Below are 23,133 nucleotides of genomic sequence, written 5' to 3' on the forward strand. Positions count from 1 at the left end.
AATTACTCAGTACAATCCATGAGATGTGAATAGATGTGTTGATGTCGAACATGTCACGGAGTCCTTTGATCGAAGGTTAATGATGCAACCTATCATCGAAGGTGAGAAACCTTCCATTGAGGTATGCAGATCCCAAGGTACTGACAATTTCTAGATCATCTTTCTAGATAATGAGCTGGAGTCGATAGAAAGCGATCCGTCATAGGTAAGCCCACAACACGAAATCATAGATCAATTTTGAAGAAATTTAGTTGCAAGGACTGACTCAGGGATGGTCAAGATGGATGACAGATATTTTCCAGGTGAATGGCTTATTGTACTGACCTCTTGAACACATAACGACACAGCAGATGGTTTCATGACGATTGACCCAAAGTTAATACCTAGAAATCGGCTGAAGACTTTCAATGTGGTTTGATCAATTGTTAGGCAAAGGATTTCCCAACCTAGGTGAATAAAAGTGTCGTGTTCAAGAGTGGTTACAAAGTATGAAAAACAGGCTCATTTTTCTCTCTTTTCCCCCACCATTTCTGGCAAGTACCTCTTTATTTTTTACAAGCTTGAGGAGGATAATATTTGCTTGATTATAAGCTCATCCTTCAGATGACTGCAACTTAGTTTAAATTTGAACCATAAGAAGGAGTGGTCCATTCTTGTTTGTAATTGAACAGGTCCTTTACTGTTAAATTTTAACGAGTCCAGTATAGGAGAAACTCAGCGTTTTTCAATTTTAGAGAGTCTAAAAAACTTAAGAAGACTCCAGGGTTGACCTTTTTCGTAAATTTGTGTCTCCCAAGCCCGAAAAAGTATAAAATAATACTTGAGAGAACCGCTTGATCATTACGACCAAGGAGTACTTTTTGTAATTAGTGCCTCTGATCTGAAAAAGTAAAAAAGCGATCAATGACACGTCATTCTATAACCAATATCGAATTTGAAACGACAAAAATCCGACAATCTTTTCATGTTTTTATGGTCAGAAAAAGAGCTGTAAGTGGACCGTCTTTTTAGTTCGGTTTTAACGAGTTTAAAAAGAAAAACTCAGCGATCTTTTCATGTTTTAGGAGTCAAAAAAGAGCTTAAAGGTGACTCTAATGCTTTTTCGTCGAAAATGACCGATTTTGCCTGAAAAATCCGTTATCCTGAACAAAAACTTCAAACATTACTCATACCTGTTTAAAATGGATAAAAATGCTACAAAAATTACCTTTCTAAAGTGAAACATAAACAAATTTACAATTCATTTATTCAAAAAAACTTATAAAAAGGGCTTTCGTCAATTCATTTTTACCGTTTGAGATTTGGGTGAGAAAATAGAGCTTTTGGTCAGAAACTTCTCATGAAGATTACGGAAAATCCATCTATCGGAATCGAGTGTCGTCTCCTCTAAGTAATCCACATCATCCTACTCTTCAATTTTATCCGTTCCAAATCGTTTTTTAGGGTTTCATTTCATTTTTTAGAGGATTTTTAGGCTAGAAACCCACGCGCGGGGGCCCACAGGCACAACACTGGTAACCTGCGGACCCCGAATTTTTCTCAATGGGGAAAAAGTTAGGGGTACGCACCTACCATGAAGGCAAGGTGCGAACCCACGCACTGTCTCTAAGAGAGAGGGTGCGGTCCCCGCAGCAAGGGTTTTTAACCCTAAATTTCTCAAAATTCACCCAAACAATTTAATTTTTTGCATTCTAATTCGCCTTTTTGTTGGATGTAGAGTATACATCATGCTTGATTGGCGAGGACAGGAGAATGAGGATGTATATCTTGCCACGTTAAATCACCAACCTTCGACCGATGCATTGAAGGCATGCAGCTTGTACAAATTCTGGGCCATACCTGGCATGAGGGCCAAGGTGGACTTCTTGCAGTGGCTGGTAGGCAGGTGGAGCATACAGGACCAGTGCTTCTTCATTGGTGGCCACCAGCTTGAAATTGAGCCGGCAGACATATACTTTTTGACTGGTTTGCCTAAGACAGGCGAAGACTTGACTCTATTCGGGACTAGGCCAGGTGGTCAGTCTATCGATAGCCTCCGGCTAGAGTTCTGCAACAACCAGACTAGAGACAAAGGGATAAACATCAAAACCATATCCCACCCTGAACTCATGGTGATTGTGTTTACTATTACCAGGCTCTGTGCGAGTGTCGCACTACATATAGCCACTGGATCCCAGATGCGGATGGCAGTTGACTGCTTTCGAGGCACCATCTTCAACTGGTGCGATGCTGTGTTGGCTAATGTAAAAGGCCAACTGACCAGAGCCAAGAAGGGAAAACTGAAGACCTTTGGATATGGTGCTTTAGTTGTGAGCTTTGGTCTGGATAGGGTCCCAATGTTGGTCCCGTAGCACCTCACTATTGGAGCTGGACTTCCTCAAGAGCCCAAACTGATGCGATGGGTTGCAGTTATGGCCCGTCATCCTAATGAGGGGATAGAGGTCATTCGATTCAGACCTGAGTATTTCCATTGGTTGGAAAACCAATTTTTTGCTATTCAAGACTTCCCTTATGCTGGGGTAGATTTTTGCGGTGACCCAGACATGGTTCTTCCACCAGGAGAGCAATGGGATGACTCAGGTAAAATCATTTTCAACATTTTCCTATTTTAATTTTTTTTTTTTTTTTTATCTCGTCTCAAAACTGATAGTAAAAGTTTCAAATGCAGATGTGGGTCCATAGCGACCAGCCGCTCTCCAGCCTTACGAGAGGAAACAACCAGCTGCAGCAGCACCAGCCCCATAGGACGAATCAGTAGAGACCTTGGCCGAATTGGAGAGCCATCTAGAGCGTTTGATAAGAGACATTCCAGAGACCGGCATAGATGACATTCCTTGTCGACTACAGCGCTATGTGATTGGGGTCCCAGGACCTTTTAGGAGGTTCCTTTGTAAGGTGGCCTGTACAGTGGTTCCTTATCGAGATCATCACCAGTGATAGGATGATCGCCTATTGTAGACACATATGATATTTTTGCTTTTTGTATATCATTTTTGCCGATCATAAGGTGTTTCTCAACCTATGATCGAGGACGATGTATATTTTGACACACTCCTATATTACACTATATCCCTATTACCAGATTATCTTGTAAAACATGTTATGAAATGCTTTTAAATTTACATGTATGATTATTGCAAATGTCTACTTAACATTCGAGAAGCAATTGCATCTGCTAATGTATTTAAAGATCTTGGAATATGCTGATATTCAATATAATCAAATTCATGTTCCAAGAGACGCACTCTCAAAAACAATCTCAATAACACTAGATTTCTAATGGCATATACTCTATTAAGCTGTAATACAACGAGTTCAGAATCTAACCTCACTATCAAACTCCGAATCCCAAATGAAATAGATTCAGATAATAACTCAATCACTGCACTATACTCGACAATGTTGTTCATTGTTTGACCGAGGCTTACCCCATGCATAGATACCAACTCATCAGAGGGCGAATAGATAACCCAAGCTGCGGAAGAAACGTTCTGTGTATTATGACAAGCACCATCAGAAAAACCAATGTATGTTTGGAGAGGCATCGACATCTGCAATATCAAGAGTAAAACCAAGATAAGTAGGAATAATGACGAAAAACACTCTCTAAGCTAAGCACACTTTTTAAAACTAAAACACACCAGCTAGAAAGAAAACTTACCTAACCAAAAATCTCCACACCTATTTTTAAGCATAATACCTCTTCAAGTAAAGACCATTTCTAGGTTTACCTAAAGAGTCCTCATCAAAGTCTACCAATTCATAGGCCCCTTTTGCTAGCTTTTGCTTGAAAACATAGGGACCATGCCACATAGGAACGAATTTTCCAGTGCCTAATTTATCATTAGCTTGATCGTACAATAATACTAGGTCTCCTTCCAAAAAATTTTGAGGGGTCACATTTCGATCATACTGAGCTTTAATACATTTTGCATGAGTTTCTATCACCAATGCAGCATCATGTCGATTCTCATCTAGTTGAGCCAAGTATAACAAACATTTTTCCCCTTCGGAAGTGGTTGGAAGTAACTCGATGGCCATTCGCAATGACGGGATTTCACATTCAATGGGTAACACAGCTTCCATACCATAAACTAGTTGGAAAGGAGTGAACTTTGTTGACATTTTTACTGAGGTTCGATATGCCCAAAGCGCTGAAAATAGCATGTTATGCCAATTCGATCGATGAATCCCAATGATTCGTCGGATCATGATGACTAGAACTTTATTGATGGCTTCAACCAGACCATTAGCTTGTGGATAATAAGGAGTTGAATTATCATGACGCAAGCCAAGCTAGCCTGTAAGTCCAGTCATCATAATGTTTCGAAAATGATGCCCATGATCAAAAATTTGGGAGTTGTGACATTTTTGGACCGCGTTAATACAATCTTTAAACAAGGATGGCTAGAAGTAGCCAGCGCGCAATATCTTTTGGGTTGTGGCATACCCAGACATATGACTGCCACACGCCCTAGAGTGACAGTCATTTAGAACCCTTTCAGCTTCCTCGTGAGTTAAAAAACATCGAAGAACAGAGTCTGCCCCACAACGATAAAGAGTATCTCCAATAATTCTGAATTGTTGGGATTGGAATCATATTTTTCTACGTTCGGACCTGTAAATTTCTGGCCAAAAGGATTGGGTCTGGAGATAAACTATGACATCCCCATACCATGGATCTAAAGTGCTGATTAGAAACAAGGATTCGTCCGCAATGGGCTCCTTCGCCACAGTTTCCGTGTCAGCACGCGAGAAGTCACACATTAACTCTGCAAAAACTAAAGATTTCTTCGACTTAGACTTTTCAAATTCCAAGTCTAACTCCTGTAGGATGAAAATCCATTTGGAGTACTTGCCCCCTAGCAATTGCTTGGTCAAAATATAGATCATAGGGTTGCAATCAGAAATTACTGTAGTTTTACGTCGTAAAATGTAATGACGAAAACGTTGGATAGCTTGAACAGTTGCCAATGCCAATTTCTCCACATGTGAGTATTTTAGCTCAGTTGGATTTAAAGTTCGATTGAGGTAATATATCACATGTTCAGTACCGAATTCATCTTCGTGAACTAACACCATTCCAATGGTGGAATGGGAGGCGACGCATACAAGAAGTAGTCCTGGTTGTAGTTGGGAGGATGCAATAACGGTGCATGGGTCAACGCGTGTTTTAGTGCATCAAAATATTTCTGAGCTATCTCATCCCAATAGAATGGAGTATTCTGTTTCAAAAACCAGGTAAAACCCTTTGTAATCTCGGCGTAGTTAGGAATGAATCGTCGAAAAATGTTTGCTTTCCCTTGCAACCTTTGGAGTTGGTGAAGACTCGAAGGAGGAGGCAATTTGACAATAGCTTCAACCTTCCAGGGGTCGACGCGAATGCCGGCTTTCGAAACAACAAACCCCAGTAACCAACCCGTTTCTATACAAAAAACACACTTGTGTGGATTCAAGCTAATCTGATAATTCCTACACCTCATAAAGATTGCTTGTAAATGGATGAGAAGATCAGCTCAATGTAATGAATGAGCAGGCAAATCATCGAGATAGGGTTGCACAATGTGCTTGATGTCATGAAACACATAAGACATGGCCCTTTGAAAAGTTGCCCCGGCATTCTTGAGCCCAAAAGGTAATTTGCAATAAGCAAATGTCCCCCATGGACAAATGAAAGCTGTTTTTGGTTGATCGGCAGGTAGAATATTGATTTGATTGTATCCGAAAAAACCATCCATGAAGGAGAATATTTCGCTACCGGCACAATCATCAATGATTTGATCGATATAGGGAGTTGGGTAATTGTCCTTTGGACAGGCTCGATTAATGTCCCTATAATCGATACATATTCTTATTGTCCCTTGCTTTTTGTTAACCAGAACAATATTCGATACCCAATCCATTAACGGAATCGGATAAATGAAACCTGCTTTGAGTAATTGTTCAACTTCTGCTTTAATAGCAGCAGCTTTTCTCGGGTGAATCTGATGCAAACGTTGCCGAACGAGTTTAGCGTCCGGGTAAGTTTTGATTTCATGAACAACAATTGCGGGGTCAATTCCTGGAATTTCCTCATATGACCAGGAAAACACGTCGCGAAATTCTTGAAATAGGGCCTTATATATTTGAATTTCATCTTCTGTACACGAGGCACCTATATGAATGTTTTCAACAATTCCAGGTTTAACCAAAATGTTAATAGGAATAGTTCGAGAAAATTTTCCCAAATTTAACTCTGAATCGGGATTTTTCATTGGGTTCTGAGGTTCCTTGACATATTCAGTCGTAAAAATTGATGAAAAATCATTTTCAAAATGATCACTCTCGGGTAAAAACGAAGATCTATGATGAAGATCTTCCCATGGTAAATCATCGACACATAGGATTTCACGAATTTGCTCATCAGTGTGAACAAGTTTAGAAAACGTTGTTGAATCCGAGTTTGATGTGAAAAGTGATTCCTCATGGACCACATTCATTAAGTCAATTTTGGTTGAATATGGGTCGAAAAATGACTGCACGGCCTGATACGCAATTTCATATGGACTCAAAGGCATAACATCGCCAAATGAGTCTATCTCAGATTCAGAAGGTACAATCCAAGGATCATCATAAACAATGGTGTCTGACGAAATCATATGAATGGCTGCAGTAGAAGACGATGCGTTGATAGGAGGAAAAGGAAAAGTTCCCAGTAAACCGGCATCTTTAACTAGTCCTACTTCAACATCTTTATACGGGATAGTTGTTTTACCGACATGCTGAATACTTTTAAAAGAGGTTGGGTCGAATCAAAAGTAAGTCAGCTGGTCTATAGTTACGATCTTTGCATTATGAGGGAACTTTATAAGCCGAAAGACCGATGAAATGATAGTTGTCATAGCGTAAGACCAACTACGACCCAAGAGGAGGTTATAATCTAGAGGGGCATCAACCACCTCCACATCTAGATTAACAGTTTTTCCTTCAACCCTTATAAGTAGATCCTGTAGAATGCCAAAAGGATGAAACCCACAACCATCAAAGGCCTTTAGAATCGTCGGGGATTGATTTAGTGACGGAGAACCAAGTGATCTCCAACACTGTATCGACATAATACACGTTGAGGCTCCCTCATCAATCACAGTCTTGTAAATAGGTATGTTTTTGACTAACACTAGGATCTGGAAAGCCATTTGATGAGGTAAGCGTGGTGTACTATTTTCTAGATCGAAAAATTATAAGGTTCGAGTCCTGAACGTCAATAGCTCCTATAGCCAACAATAGTAATTTACGTTGTGCTGGACATGATTGCAGCACTTCCAAAGCCGACATTGCTGAAGGTGAAATAGCTAAATCTTCAATAATGTTATAGTTCTAAGCCGCTCTCGCATGTGGATTGAAAGTTGACTTTTGAAGTATACCCTTGGAGGGCAGTTTGATTACTAAGTCTGGATTAGGTTTCTCGATCTATAGTGGATCGGAACCGGGAGCTGAGGTTGATGGGTCAGAATGAGAAGATTCTGCTTCTTTACCATCAACGGGACTTTTACTACCATAATCATGCGATCGAGTCACAATCCTAACATGGGACATCATCAGTATGGGTTCGTCATTGGCATTTGAGGAAGAACCTATCATCTTACTGTCTTGACATGGAAAAGGATCCTTCAAAACAGCAGGCGTCTGGGAACCTTTGACAATTTTCGCAACCTCTACATGATGAGGGCAATCTCTTGTAAAATGATCTTCGTCACAAATGAGACAAGGATAACGAGGTTTTCATTTCTCATCATTTGATTCTGCTTTTTCTGGTTTCTCTTTCGAATTCTTATCTATTTTATTTTTCTTCTTCCCTTTCTTCTTACCACCAGATTTTGATTTGGTTGTAGATGACTCTACAACATGAATATCGGCGGAAATTTTCACGGAAGAATCTCCTGTCAGGGAATGTGGCAAGGTTATGATAGGAGAAGAATTCTTGGAAGACTTCTTCTTAATTTTGGTGTTAACCGTACCACTCATACCGTCAGTGGCATGAGACCCTGAAGGAGCTACAGCAATTTGATTTTTCTTAGGAATATCGGGGATTTTCTCGTGTAATGTACTCGACTGAGTATAAACTAAGTCAAGGTACTGTGCTTGAGCAATTACTTTCTCCTCAGTAACGACTCTGGCCTTAGCTACATCCTAAGTGATCTTTGGCAATAAATATTTTACAAACCATTCAGCTAAGATCTGATCCAGAATAAAAACCTTCACTAAACTCCTTTGACGTCTCCATTCATGAATGTGATCTGAAATGTAAGTGGACGTTGACTGCTTTAATGACGTTAGTAATTCTGTGCCATTGTCATATCTGACTGGCAGCTGAAAATGAGTTAAAAACGAAGTAGCTAACTGACTAAAGTTATAAAAAGTGGCTCATGGTAACTCAATGTACCACTTGGCCACAAGACCAATTAGAGTGCACTGGAAAAGCCTTAAACAGATTGAATAATCTGAAATGGAGTTAGATGCACACCAAAGGTGATAAGTCATCACATGGTTCGACGGGTCCTCTCCTGATTTTCCTTCAAACTTAGGAATATCACTAGGCAACTTATTCGGCATTGGCGACCAAAACGAAAGATAGTTAATGGGATCGTTTGTTAGGTGGGACAAGTCAGGCAAGTCCAAAGTTGTGATAAATGGTAACTGGCGATTAGGGTCCCTAAAACTCTGGGTCATGAGACCAGCCCCAAGAGGAGGATATCCAGGATAACTAGGAATTGGGATTGCATTTGGGATATTATATCCTCCCGGAAAACCAGGATTAACCAGACCATATTGGGGTTGTTGAGGTTGTTGATATGTACACCCAGGGTACGGTTGATACTGATAGACTGGCTGCTACATAGCAGGACCAAATTGGTACTGTCCCTGGTTCAGTTGATATGTAAATTGAGGTTGACTTGTGACAACCGTACTTGAACCAGGTTGTCCTACACGCATCTGAACCGAAGTTTGAATTGTGGATCCAGACTGAGGTAAAGATGTCTGAGGAGTTGATACAGGAACAGTAGAAACCAGAGTTGTCGATACTCCAGAAGTAGGTGGGGTAGATTGAACAGATGTTGCAGCAGTTGCAGCAGCCGTTTGAGGCAGAGTACGAGGTGTACTAGGCCCAGGCTGAGAAACTACCGAAGGTACAGAAGTTTGAATAGTAGACTGGACAGGTTGCTGGGGTGAACCAGAAACTAAGGGTTGTCCAATTTGAGATGACAACTGTACATTCGGTTGCAAGACCTGTTGAGTTTGCGATGGATCCCACACTAAGTTCATTCCGGGGTACGGACCCATAACAGGTTGAGAATATTGAGGACCATAACCGGGTTGAGGGTAGGGTTGATAATTCAGAGGTACATTTCCAGTTACTTAAACATATGATTGACCGGAAGGTGGTTGGAAACCTTGGTTCGAGTACTAACCTTGGGGTTGATAACCCTGAGGCACGTACTGATACTGGGGTTGACCTTGAGGTACATATTGATAATGGGGTTGACCTTGAGGTACATATTGAGTCTAGGGTTGACCTTGAGGAACGTACTGTCCCATAGGTATGTATTGTCCTTAAGGTTGCCCCCCAGGCACAAATTGGGTACCTTGAGGTTGCCCCCCAGGCGATAATTGAGGATTTTGAGGTTGCCCCCCAGGCGGTAACTGGCCACCTTGAGGTTGAGGATTAGGAATAGTACCTGACATCATGAGAATATCTTCTACACTCAATGGCTTAGTACCATTATTTCCAATTAATAACCCTTGTTCAATGGGTTGAGGAGATGATCCCGAAAAAGTACCAGTAAGTGACTGATACCTGGAGGGAATAGAAGGACGTCGTACAAAAAGGATTCTGGAGATTGAGAAAACATGGACGACTATCTTGACATATTTAACGGAGGATAGTAACCTCTAGGTGTTGGGTGATAAGGAATACGAGGTGGTGAAAAACTTAGTCTTGGATTTTCCAAAAAGTTAGTCAATGAAGATACCAAGCACTACTCCTAGGTGGATTGTAAAAGATTGATTCATGCTCCCTATGTTCTATAACAGGTTGATTTTCAGGGATAGGGATCCCTACTTCTTCTTCCGGAGTAGCAAGTTCTTCAATAGCTATAAGTCCAGAAGGAATATTTTGGGTAATTATTCTTTCTACCCTGGGTGAACCAGGACCACTAGAAGTTGGAGAGGTAAATCCCGATGTCGGAGTAGCAGCAAATTCACTTTCAGGTTCAGATATTTTAGGTTCCTCACCTGTATCACTAGTAGATGAAAATCTACCAGTAATTTCGGAAACAGACACAGAATGTGGATTATGATCTGCTACTAGAGCTTGAAAATCAGGATGTACCACTAAAGAAGACTCTCCTTCTTCAGGTGACCCAACTCTACTGTCTCCAGGAGTTACAAGGGCTCTTAACCCTTCAGGCTGGCTCGGTGAAAACTCAGGAGGTTGGCCCTGAAGTCTACGGGACTTCCTCGGTAATTCAACCACGATAAAAAAAAAATTTAACTACTTCACATGCAAACAAAGTAAAATCTCAATGAAAACCACCTAAATCCTCTAAAGAACCAAACAAATTTGAATCACATGCCTAAAGAATCTAGGAGATCAAACCACACACAAACAGTAACTTTCCATACTAAAAACACTAGTTGGTGATGAAGTCTAACGTCGCAGAGTTCAATACAGAAATGGCGGTTGGAACAGTTACTCCAAAAACCTGCTTAATGAATAGACTGGCACATGTTCCTCCACTAAACTGTCTCGAGTGAAGAGAACCCCCCAGAAAATCCAAGTGAGTCTAGCCAATTTCTGCTCCAGGTACAGTGGGATCTTCCCACCACTATCACCTTAGGAAGAATCCTATAGAATATGGTCACTATGGTTACCAACGGAAACAAATATAGCTGGGGGAACAATCTACGATCCGATACGCACGCAAGGGCAGAGTAACAAGCTCAATCCCCTTGAAGGCTCCTTGACATATTCCAAGGTTTACCAACAAGTGACCCTAGGCTCCTCGACAATGGTTAATCCGAGGTTTACTGTTTTTAATACGTGAATATCTGGTGTCGTTCCCAATGAGGAAGGATTGATTCCCACACTGGTTCGGACACAATCTCGTGCTTCTCCTTTAAGAGGAGCTTTCCTAGAGCATAGATGCAACAACTGAATTTTTCTCTTACTGCAAGATACAACTACTTGTTTGTTTTACTGCCTTGGAGAGTTAATTACTCCCTACTCCAAGACACTAGCCTAAGCTATGTTGGTGTATTAGAGCCCTAGAAACAAAAAGATTACTAGATAGATTTTACTTTAAGCGTTTATTTTTATTGGTTTTGTTTAAGTCAAGAGGTGCGGAGATGAAACTTGTGGTGTGAAGACTCGACTCAAAATCACTAAAAAAAAATGCACTTAAGATGATTAAGCAATCTTTTCCCTTCAATGAACTTCTAGCTAGGAAAGAGTTTGAGAATGCAAATGCTTGTAAACACAAATCTTTCTTAACCAACAAATTAAAAGAAGAGCTTTTTGTCTTTTCCAATGCACTCAAAATGAGATAACTAGTTATTTTCACAGAAATTTCCCTTTTCTTTCAAACACTCAAATACTACAAAAACAAACTTTTTCCAAAAGAGATTTTTTATTTTTTATAAAACACTCAAAACTATAGAAATAACTAATCTTGAGATCTATAAACTATAAAAAACTATTTGAAGTCAAAGCTTACAAGATGTTTTTCAAGGATGTTTTACTTAGCTATAAACAAACTAAGGACTAATTTGTCCAGAATCATAAATCAGTCAAAAAACAACCAATTTTTGTTTTCTTTTCTAAAAATGAAATCCAAACTTTTAACACAAGCCTTTTCGAAGTTTCGCAAAGAGAAAACAAAAGGTGGGTTCCTCAACAAAGGTAGATTTTGCAAATGGTCAGACTCATAAGAAGGCCAGTAAAAACCAAGGTGATCTGAGGCTTCTATAGCTTCTAAGCTCAGAGCAACTACAAGACCAAAATGAAAACCAAGCCTGGCAACCAAAACTTCTAGGAATTTCACCTAAAACCCTAACACCAATGGAATGAACCTAAGAAAAGCTTCTGACTAGTTACATGCAGGTCTGGGTAGGGGATAATAACATCTAAACAAAAACTAAACTGACTGAAAGAGAAAATCTTAAGTTTTTCAAAATTTTAGCAGGGTCCGCAGGCCCACCGTTCACACAGGTGCGGTACCGCTCTGTGCTAAAAGCAAAAGTGTGGATAGGTCCGCACTGTGTTCCAAGCCGAGGATGCGGTCCTCTCCCAAAGATATGAAAAATAAAAAATAATCCTAGATCTACTGAATCTACCCAATTCCACACACAACAAGCCAAAATCAGAAACAAAAACACAGTTTCTCAGGTCAAAGTAAAAACAAGGAAAAAATCAAGTCCCCAGTGGAGTGGCCATTTTGTCACACGGAATGAGTCAATGTTGTGGACAAGATAGACCTCCCTAGAATCTAACAATATCTAGTGACAAGCAAGCCAATCAAAAACTATCTTTCTCTAAATATGGAATTATAAACAAAGGCAAACAAGTGGTTTAGGCCTACCTTAGGTCCAATGCAAGTTTGTGGAAGCCTCGCTCCTTTGATCCAAATGAGCTCCCTTGTAGCGAATCTGCAAACACAAACAAGCAAACAAATTAAATAGCACCTAAAAAGCCAATATCATAAAGCATACCTATCATGATGATCAAGGAATTCATGAAACAAATGACATAAGACAATTTGTTGAGAAAAATGAATCTGATTGTATTAATTCAAATCAAAGAAGAACTTTACAACCTGTGCCTTGATGCTATAAAAGCTCCTCCCAAGGTCCAACAAGAAGTCTCCTCTACTTTGACAAGTTTCACTCCCTTCCCAATGAAGCCAAAAAGGTATGTGATCTCTCCTCTCAAGCTTAACTAGGAAGTCTCAATTACACCAGCATTTACCCTCAAAAATGTTTAGCTTCTAACCTCCCTAGCAACCAGCCCAATGCCTTAATTTATAGTGCAATGGAGGGAAGTTATTAGGTCCTCCTTTAAAGGGATAAAGCCCTCCTTCAAAGGGATAGCTCCTCTCATCAAGGGATTAGCTCCTTCTCTTTTGGGATGCATGAACCGCCTAAGAGCGAACAATCCACGTCAAAATTCCTTCTAGAATCATCTAGAATTAACCCAAAGTGAGTTTTTTTAGAATAAACTTGCGCCTTTTTGACTTTCACAGGGGTCCGCACCCACTCCTTTAGGGACAGAGTGGGCAGGTCCGCAGGTATTGTGAACAGGGGGTGCGGGACCGCAGGAAATAGTGAAAGAAAGTGCGGAACCAGAGCTTTGTTGATTTTCAATCTTTCTCTCATTTTCAAAGCCTGACTTGAAGAGCTGAGGTGTGAGACTTGCTTAGGAGGTACATTACAAGTGATGATAGACCCATACTGACTGCAACTAGTCATGGTGACGATATTTTTGTGTAACAATGATTTTTCTTTTAGTAAAGAACATAGAGCACACACTAAATGCACTTTCCTAAATCAAATTTCGCATGCAGTCAAAATGCAGATGCACATGCATGTATTTTTTTTCCGCTTTCTTAATGTGTGAATGCCAAAAAGAAATCTAAGTACAGAACAAGGGGATAGTGGGAATATTTTTTTCCCCACTGATTCTGTCAAGCCCATTCCCTTGGCTATGGTTTTGCTAAATAGTAGATAGGGATAGTGGGAATATCATTAATCCATTCATGAGCATCACTAATTAGATGACGAGGCATTTGGATACCTTTAGAGAGTCATAGTTACTCCTGCCGTTTACCCGCGCTTGGTTGAATTTCTTCACTTTGACATTTAGAGCAATGTGCAGAAATCATATTGTGTTAACATCTGTAGGGACCATTGCAATGCTTTGTTTTAATTAAATAGTCAGATTCCCCTTGTTTGTACCAGTTCTGAGTCGACTGTTTGTCGCCTAGGGAAAAGCCCCCAACAGGGGGTATTTTATGCCCATAGCCCAATCGGCATGGGACTGCCCACCCTCGCTGCGACTGCAGATCGAGCAAACTGCCGACAACCCATGAGTTGAGGGCACAAACCCCTAGGCCCAGCCCTCAGAGCCAATCCTTTTCCTAAAGTTACAGATTCGTTTTGCTGACTTTCCTTACCTACATTGTTATATTGACCAGAGGTTGTTCACCTTGGAGACCTGATGCAGTTATGAGTACGAATGGGCATGAACAGTACTCAGTCTTCTAGATTTTCAAGGGCCACTAAGGTTGCACTGGACACTGCAAGACATGCGTTGTTCTTCCAACTGCTGGACCCTATCTCCGGGTGAATCGATTCCAAGGTGGGCAAGCTATTAAAAAGAAAAGATAACTCTCCTCGAGGCCCCCAACGACGTCTCCGGATTTCCTAACGTTGTCGCTCGCCACCATGTCCCAGTTCGAAGTGCACCTTTGATACAAGGCTTCCCCATCTCTTAGGATCGACTAACCCATGTCCAGGTGATGTTCACATGGAACCTTTCCCCACTTCAATCTTCAAAGTTCTCATTTGAATATTTTCTACTACAACCAAGATCTGCACCGAAGGCCGATCCACCCAAGCTCACGCCCAAGGTTTCTCAATGACCCCCACATCCTCCTACTCATCGGAGCCAAGAAATTGCTCTGACGGTCAAGTATTGGTTGTGTGCTTCAATACCATCCATTTTCAGGGCTAGTTGATTCGGCAGGTGAGTTGTTACACACTCCTTAGTGTTTTTTGACTTCCATGACCACCGTCCTGCTATCTTAATCAACCAACACCATTTGTGGAATCTAGGTTAGCACGCAATTCAACACGATAACTTGACTTTCGGTTCATCCCACATCGCCAATTCTGCTTACCAAAAATCACCCACTTGGAGCTCTCGATTCCATGGCACAGCTCAATGGAGTAGCCACACCCTCTTACCTATTTAATGTTTGAGAATAGGTCGAGGGTGTTATGCCCCGAATGCCTCTAATCATTTGCTTTACCCGATAAAACTCATGCATGAGCTCCAACTATCCTAAAGGAAAATTCGGAGGAAACCAACTACTAGATGGTTTGATTAGTATTTCACCCTTATACCCAAGTCAGACGAATGATTTTCACGTCAGTATCTCTACGAGCCTCCACTAGAGTTTTCTTTGGCTTCACCCTGCTTAGGCGTAGTTCACCATATTTCGGGTCCCAACAGGTGTGCTTGCACTCGAACCCTTCACATAAGCTCAAGGTCAGTTGACGATGCACCCCCTAGAGAGGTTATCTCACCTGTCAGCTTCCCTACGCCTCGCATGTTTTCAAACCCATTGACTCGCACACATGTTAGACTCCTTGGTCTATGTTTCAAGACAAGTCGAATGGAAAGCCCGCCAACCAACACCACGAGTGTGCAGGTGCACACGACCCACCACAATGGCAAACTGATAGGCAGTAATCCACCCACGCTTGTGATGATGTAGTAGCCCGTGTTGGTTTTCACCTCAAGTCGAGTGGCGGACCAGCCGGAGACGTTCCACATCTGATCAAGACGCATCAACAACCTCCATCCACTTCCCTCCTGACAATTTCAAGCACTCTTTAACTCTCTTTTCAAAGTCCTTTTCATCTTTCCCTCGCGGTACTTGTTCGCTATCGGTCTCTTGCCCGTATGTAGCCTTGGACGAAATTTACCACCCAATTAGGGCTGCATTCCCAAACAACTCGACTCGTCGAAAATGCCTCATGATGCAGCAAGGTCCCAACCCGATGGGGTTCTCAACCTCTTAGGTGCCCCCTTCTAAGGGACTTGGCCTAGGTCCCCCGCTGAGGATGCTTCTACAGACTACAATTCAGGTGACGCTGCCGCCCGATTTTCATGCTGGGCTCTTCCCAGTTTGCTCGCCGCTACTAAGGAAATCCTTGTAAGTTTCTTTTCCTCTACTTAATTATATGCTTAAACTTAGTGTGTGTTCTCGCCTGAGCTGAGGTTGCAAAGTTGGAGCTAAATCTGCCCTACCTAATGGTAGGACAAGAGAGAGCAAAGCAAGTTCAAGCGATTCCACACAAAACCCACATTAGCTAATGCCAATTGCCCATCCAAGGGGACAAGATCACTACTCACCAACGCACGCCAAGAAACATCGCTTGAGGTATTTCAACCAACCGCATCACATTGGGCATGGATGACCAGCTCCACTACTCCCTAACATATTACATGGAGTGCGTTTGAATGGGATGCAACACACATACAAACATACCCTCGATCGAGGCCTCAGGCACAAATTGCATTCAAAAACTTAATGATTCACAAGATCCTGCAATTCACACTAAGTATCACATTTCGCTACATTCTTCAATGTAACAAGAGCCGATATCCATTGCTGAGAGTCATTTCCACGTATTACCGAAAAATCTGCCACAACACTGAATAGCGGCAACCCCCACAACAAATCTAAGGCTAAGGGCCAGAAGGAGGAAAGGAAGAAAAACACATGAAATAAAGAGAAACAAAGGTGTCTACCCCCCTCACAGGAGGAGGCTCAAACAGAGAACAATCTCCTCGAGCCCCATACACTCACATAAAGGGGGGAAATGCATGGAACAACAATCAAGAAGGACTAGGGTGGCCACCTTGGGAGCTTTCACTACTTTCAATCCTTCCCGAACACCAGTCCACAACAATTCCCCTTTTTCTATGTAAAGCTAGGGACTGAAGGAAGAAGGGAAGAAAACAAGGTGAAAGAAATAGAGATCAAATCTGGCTACCAGCTCACAAGGGGAGGCTCAAACAAAGCACAAAGCTCCCAAGCCCCATTCCTTTGCAAAAAGGGGGGAATTGAAGGGGACGATGATCGAGAAGGACTAGGTTGGCCACCTTGGGAGCTCACACTGCATTTCGTCCTTCCCGAACACCAATCCACAACAATCCCACCTTTCCTCCGTAAAGCTAGGGGCTAGAAGGAAGAAGGGAAGAAAACAACATGAAAGAAAGGGATATCAACCGTGTCTACTGGATCACAAGGGGAGGCTTCAAATAGAGAACAAGCTTCCCCAATCCCGTGCCTTGGCAAAAAGGGGGGAACTGCAGGGGACAATGATCGAGAAGGACTAGGGTGGCCACCCTCAGAACTCACATTGCTTTTCGTCCTTCCTCAACACTAATCCACAACAATCCCACCTTTTCTCCGTAAATCCAAGGGCCAAAAGAAAGAAGGGAAGAAAACAACATGAAAGCAAGAGATATCAAACGTGGCTACCAGCTTACAAGGGGAGGCTCAAATAGAGAACAAGCTTCCCAAACCCCGTGCCTTCTCAAAAGGGGGGAACTGCAAGGCATGGCGATTAAGAAGGACTAGGGTGGACATCTCAGGAACTCGCACTACTTTTCGTCCTTCCTGAACACGAATCCACAACAATCCCACCTCTTCTCCATAAAGGTAGGGGCAAAAGGAAGAAGGGAAGAAAACAACACCAAGGAAACAAAGATCCCAAGAAAAGAGAGAAGCTCAACAGCATGCTGAGTAGTTGTCTGCTAACCAAAGAGAAATCAAACAAGGCACCCAATCAAAAAGCATCCCACCTCTTCACACCGTCCCACATACATTACGGCACAACACCCTTTCTAGCTTACAATATAACAAACAACAATCAAACAACCAAGAAAATAAATCACAACCTAAACTTTACCACTAGAAAAGACAAGGGCCATGATGAGACCAATGTCTGAAGCATGTTACTGAGAGGTAAACAACCTCACAACCCTGAACAATGCTTCAAATGAAAAATAGACTACTAATAACAAACCCACCTCGCTATTGCAACCCTCCATGTACAAAACACCCAACAAACTTTCCAGTGAGAAAGTCAACGGGGGTCAAGAATCAAACTCCAAAGAGGAGTTGTCACACGCCGACACTCAATGCTAGAGAAATCCACGAGACAAAAATACATCAATGGTGCAAGGCCACTAAAGAGAGGGACGTCCGCAAAGTAGACACCATGAAACAAAGAAATGACCAAGTCCCACAAAAAACCCACAATCCAAAGGGAGGAACAAAGACACAACCCGCTACTCCTTTTTTCCTTAGAAGGGGAGTGGCTCATGAGAGGATGAGGAATTCCCTCAATGGCAAAGGCACGAGGTAAGATTTCAACCCTCATGCCCATTGGCCGGAAAATTGCGATCTCGATGGAGCTCAGACCGAGGGAGGGGTTTTCATTACCTAGACACCCAACCCTTTCGCGAGGGCATATCGAGGAACGGTCAAGAGGAATAGGGTGGCCAGCCTGACAGGTTGAACCGCTCTTCATCCATCCCATAATGACCCCACCCAGACAATTTCCCTCATGGAAGGTTTGAGATAACAGGCACACACGCAACTACTCCCTTGACCCAACCACTAGTAAAATAGCTCACCCAAGAAACACATCAACCACTGCTGCCTTTTCGAGAAAACCAAGTATGGAAGCCCACACCCTTGGCCCATGCCTTCCAATGAACAAAAGACCAAGCACCACCACTACGAATGAGTCAAAATTTATCCATTATATTTCCCAAGCACCTCAACTGCAGCAACCATGCCCAGCCGAATAGATCATTTGAAGGGCTCCCAAGAAACAAGCTTCTGAACCCCCTACAGAAACACATTGGGGGGAAGAAAAACAAAGGATGGGTGGGACAAGCACAAGCATGGCCTGCAATCACACACACGAAAAAACAAGCATCAACTCAAGACAAGCAACCCAACAATGTTCTTGCTAGATACCAAACTCACTCCCCTAGAGACACACCACACAGTCCCACATTGCAATCGAAACCCAACCAACCCGAACCAAAAAAGAAAACCCCTGCTATCAATGATCCTACTGCAGGTTCCCCTAGGGTAACCTTGTTACGACTTCTCCTTCCTCTAAATGCCCCCAACTCAATGATAAATAATATATATATATATATATATTTATTTATTTATTTAGTTATTTATTTATTTTCTTGAATAAATACAAATATCAAAAGTACATTTATGAAGACCGAACCCAGTTACACTTTCTTCAACACCCCGTCTTAACTAGGGAGGTATTCATAGATCATTACAAGGTGTTTGGCTATTTTTCAATATTGAATAATTCACATAAGATAAACCGGATTGGCAACCCATGTGTTATAGCATCAACGTTGTTCATAGCAAGGCCTTGACTAACAACTTTATCTCTCATAAGATCAGAGCACAATGTTGGCAAGGCCAATGGCTTATAAACACCTTAGTCATTGTCTCTCAAGGTACATACCCACCTTGGTGTTCCCTCAGTATGACCTTCTAGGAAAAATCTTGTCTTGGGTTCCCATCCCTCAAAGAATATCACTCCTCTTGCCTACTCTTATCTTGGATGCCCTACACATCCTCAAAGAGCATTAGATGCTAGATGATTACCCAATCCTCCCATTCTTTCTTGCCAAGTGAAGACAAGAATGTTGTGTCTATCTCTTCCCCTTGATTGAGGAAGACATGCCCAAGTTTCCTCTGACAAGGAACATGCCCAAGCTCCTTTGTAGTTGGGAACTTGTTAGGACTCCCTCCTAGCTAGGGAGTTTTCCATTCATCAAAAACCTCTTCTTCGTGGGTCCTTCAGCTCCTTGATCTCCTTCTTTCCTTCGAAGTCATGAAGTCTTTGTTTGAACTTCTTCTTGGTAGGGTACCGTCCATCAATCACTTTCCCTCCTGGTTTGTCATGTCATTGCTCCATTTGTGGAAAGTGGCCTTCTTGATATATATCAAGTCCTTTTTGTCATCTAGCTACTCCTTTGTAATCTTGTCTATCCTTCATAATACTTATCACGTGGATTCTTAGTTGTACTTGCTTGTTCCCATACTTTGATTTAGTGGCCCTTCATGACTTCATCATGATATTGCTTCAACATCAAATGGTGCTTCTGTTGGATGGCCTCTTCATCATGACATATTTGTAGAGTTGAATCAGTTATTTACACCTTACTATCTCCAAGGCCTTCATAGGTGTCAAGTGTCCTTTGATCTTTTTCTTCCATTGTCAGAGTTGTCATTCCTTCTTTTGAGAGATGTTGAGGAATCTTGTCAAATAGTTATATGTTGTGACCATGATGTCCTTCACATGATTGATCTCTTTCTTCATTTTCTTCTTCTTGGATTGATTAGTCAACCACCTTATAATCCTTATGAGAGCACTTATTCATGTTGACCTTTACTCTATTTTAGTACATGCCTCTGAGCATATCATTGGCGAAAGAGATCCCTTTATTATTGATCATGATTCTAGAAATTTTCGCATGACCCAATATATATGATGACATGACTTAAAGTTTGATGCATACATACCTCATCTTGATTATGCTTTTATTATTTCAGCTTTATTTGATAGTTCTCCTCAATTGGTGTAGCCTTTCTTGCTTAATCTGCTCTCACCTGTATATCATCCTTTCTTGCATCCCATAAATGGGATTCCCAATGAGACATATACCCCCTTATGTACGAACCTTATTTTGAAGATTCCATCAGAGGATCTTGAAGACCCTTACCTTGCAAGTGTTTTTTCCTTTGATGATGGAGGCCTTCTAAGAATTTTGATCATGATCAATCATTTTTTCATTGTGGATGAGACCCTATAATAGGTATGATCCTTCTATGTGAATATCTTGAGCTATATCTACACCATGCTCCTATATTCTAGAAGATACCTTTAAACATGCAATCTGTTCTATTTCTATATGCTCCTATACTACTCAAAACTTTGAAAGAAGATTCTAAGCAAAGAGGTTGACTTAGTCATAGGAGGATCTTCCTTCTTTTGCTTCTTGTCATCTTCTTTCACTTCTTGAGTTACATGAGATTCTTCCCTTTTTCTCTTTTTTTTGTTGTCCTTCTTAAGTTTAAGACAATCCCTTTTGTAGTGTCCATATTCTTGGCATCCAAATCATTGGACTTTGGACATGCAGTGGTCCCAACCAATTTGTTACTTTCCTTGCAAAAAGACATTTAGGTATACTCAGAAGGGGACATATACTTACTTGATAGAGTTTGAGATGTAGTGCACTTACTTTCTTCTTGAAGACTTGATGGCTTGCCTTCCTTAGATCTTGATGTTCTTCAAGTTTCTTTCTTCAAATGGACTTGCTTGATGACTTGACTCATAGTGCCTTTCATTTTTCAAGATGGTGTAGCTTGATGTAGGTCCCTCTTTGATTTGTTCTTCTTGTAGGTGCCTTTATACAAGGTGTTTCTTCTTGCTTTGTAGTCTTCCATGATGAATGGTAGATGGTAGACCTTCTTGTCCTTGATGTGATTGAGACTTCTTGGCTTGATGCTTCAACCTTGTGGATGTTCTTGAGATTCCCTTTCCTAGCTCCGATTCAGCGTTGAAGAATATGGGGAAATGGGGTATAGCAGGATTCTTCTATACTTGATAACAATTTGTGAAGATCTTTTACAATTTATCTTGTTATCTTAATCTTCTTCTCTTTTTATTAATGCATGTGTGTTTACTTCATCAAACTGGTGCAAAAAACAGAAGAAAAAGAACACAAGATGTTGGCTCTTTACCAGGGCAAAAACTCTCTCTCTCAGAGAGGAAAACCCTTTCGTAAATTTATATTATTAAAGCTTATTATTGGTAATTGCGAAGCCCTAGACCCTTGACAAGAATATCCACCAAACACAAGTCAAGTCCTTCCTCCTCTCTGCACTTTTTTTCTTTCGCACTTCCTTCTCAGGAACTATGTCCTTCTTTCAATTTTTGATAGTCCTTGGTGGACTAGCTCTAGAAGAGACTCCAACCTTTGATCCTTAGTGAGATCATTTACCAATGAAGAAACCTTCATTTTCTTGACCAACTGAGCCTTTTTCTTGATGTGAGGTTTCAGACTTGATGTACACCAAGTTTACTGCTCCTGGGGTGATTTCCATCATGACGAGACATGGAAACCCCAAATTTCTTGCACTTGGGGGGCTTTTGACAATGCAGGACATGGAATCCCTAAGTTCCTCACAATTTGGCGAATTTTGTCGAGGAGGGACTTGGAGACCCCATGTCACGCTCCTATCCTAGTGGTAGTATTTCAACCACACATAAGTGGGTGTTGCACCACCGTACTTTTTCCTTTTACCAATACACTAGTACATGGTTTGTGCCTACTTCAACACTCAGTCAATTTTCCAATAAGTGTTCTTAACAATGTAGTGAAAATAACTTACCATTAATTTATCTTCTTCAATTATTCTTGTTACACAATAATTTGTCACCGTTTGTCACCATCCCTGTTACCCCTCTCCTAGACACTGGAGGAATCATTCCGGGACCTGTGAGAAGTGACATGACCTGAAAACACTTGCATTATATTCCTCTAAGTATGAGCTTCATATGCCCTGAAGACATCTCCTGCAGCATACCCATAAAAATAGCCCTTTTAGCATTAGCGCGGGTCCATAGTGTACTGCCCGCGCCAATGGGGGAAATCCTCTAAAGAGGGCACGCCAGTGGCGCTCTGTCTCAGAGTCGCACTCGCGCCAACCCAGTTGGGTAAAGTTTTTAACAAACAAACTTCCGAAGGTTCTCCTTAACCCATTCACCAACTGAATCCGTGTTGAGTTAGGATGGTTTGGATTCGAATCTCCATAGAAGGGAAGTGGTTTGCCACCTTTCATGGAAGCTTCTAAGTGATAAAGCCAATCCCATGGAAATTGTGATTGATCTTATCTCCTTCCCCTCTATCTATAAAATCTTGTCTCTATGCCTTGAGCAAGCTAGTTCCAGTAGAGTGCTAGTGATAGTAAGAGTTCCAGGAGTTCAAGAGATTAAAGTTGCAAGAGCCTCCTTTGCATCCATAAGGCCAAATCTAAGTGAGAAGATTCTCGTCACCAAGGAGAGAGAGGCTTGTTTCCCATCCCAACAAGCTTTGTAAGACTTGTGTAGCTAATCACCCAGCCAAAGGAGGATTTGACGTCAGAACTATGGTTGTATCCTTCTTTGTTGTTTATCAATAATAGATGACTATCATTATGGTTCCACTCTCATTGTCCTTTGTAATGATTGATGTTGAGTTATATGTTTTCT

The 23,133-nt window shown here is 41.5% G+C and overlaps 1 non-coding gene and 1 pseudogene across 1 annotated transcript; both read right to left on the reverse strand.

Annotated features, from left to right (window-relative positions):
* Positions 1-13,672: 13,672 nt before the first annotated feature.
* On the reverse strand, positions 13,673-16,043 carry LOC149157290 (25S ribosomal RNA; annotated as a pseudogene).
* Positions 16,044-16,290: 247 nt separating this feature from the next.
* LOC149157291 (5.8S ribosomal RNA) lies at positions 16,291-16,442 on the reverse strand. The gene has a single exon (XR_016262155.1). It is a non-coding gene; the product is annotated as a 5.8S ribosomal RNA (ribosomal RNA).
* Positions 16,443-23,133: the final 6,691 nt, after the last annotated feature.

The sequence above is a fragment of the Pinus tabuliformis genome, chromosome 5_2 (genome assembly GCF_031772625.1).
Source record: "Pinus tabuliformis cultivar Carrire ecotype Pingquan chromosome 5_2, CPIR1, whole genome shotgun sequence".
Classification (NCBI taxonomy): Eukaryota; Viridiplantae; Streptophyta; class Pinopsida; order Pinales; family Pinaceae; genus Pinus; species Pinus tabuliformis.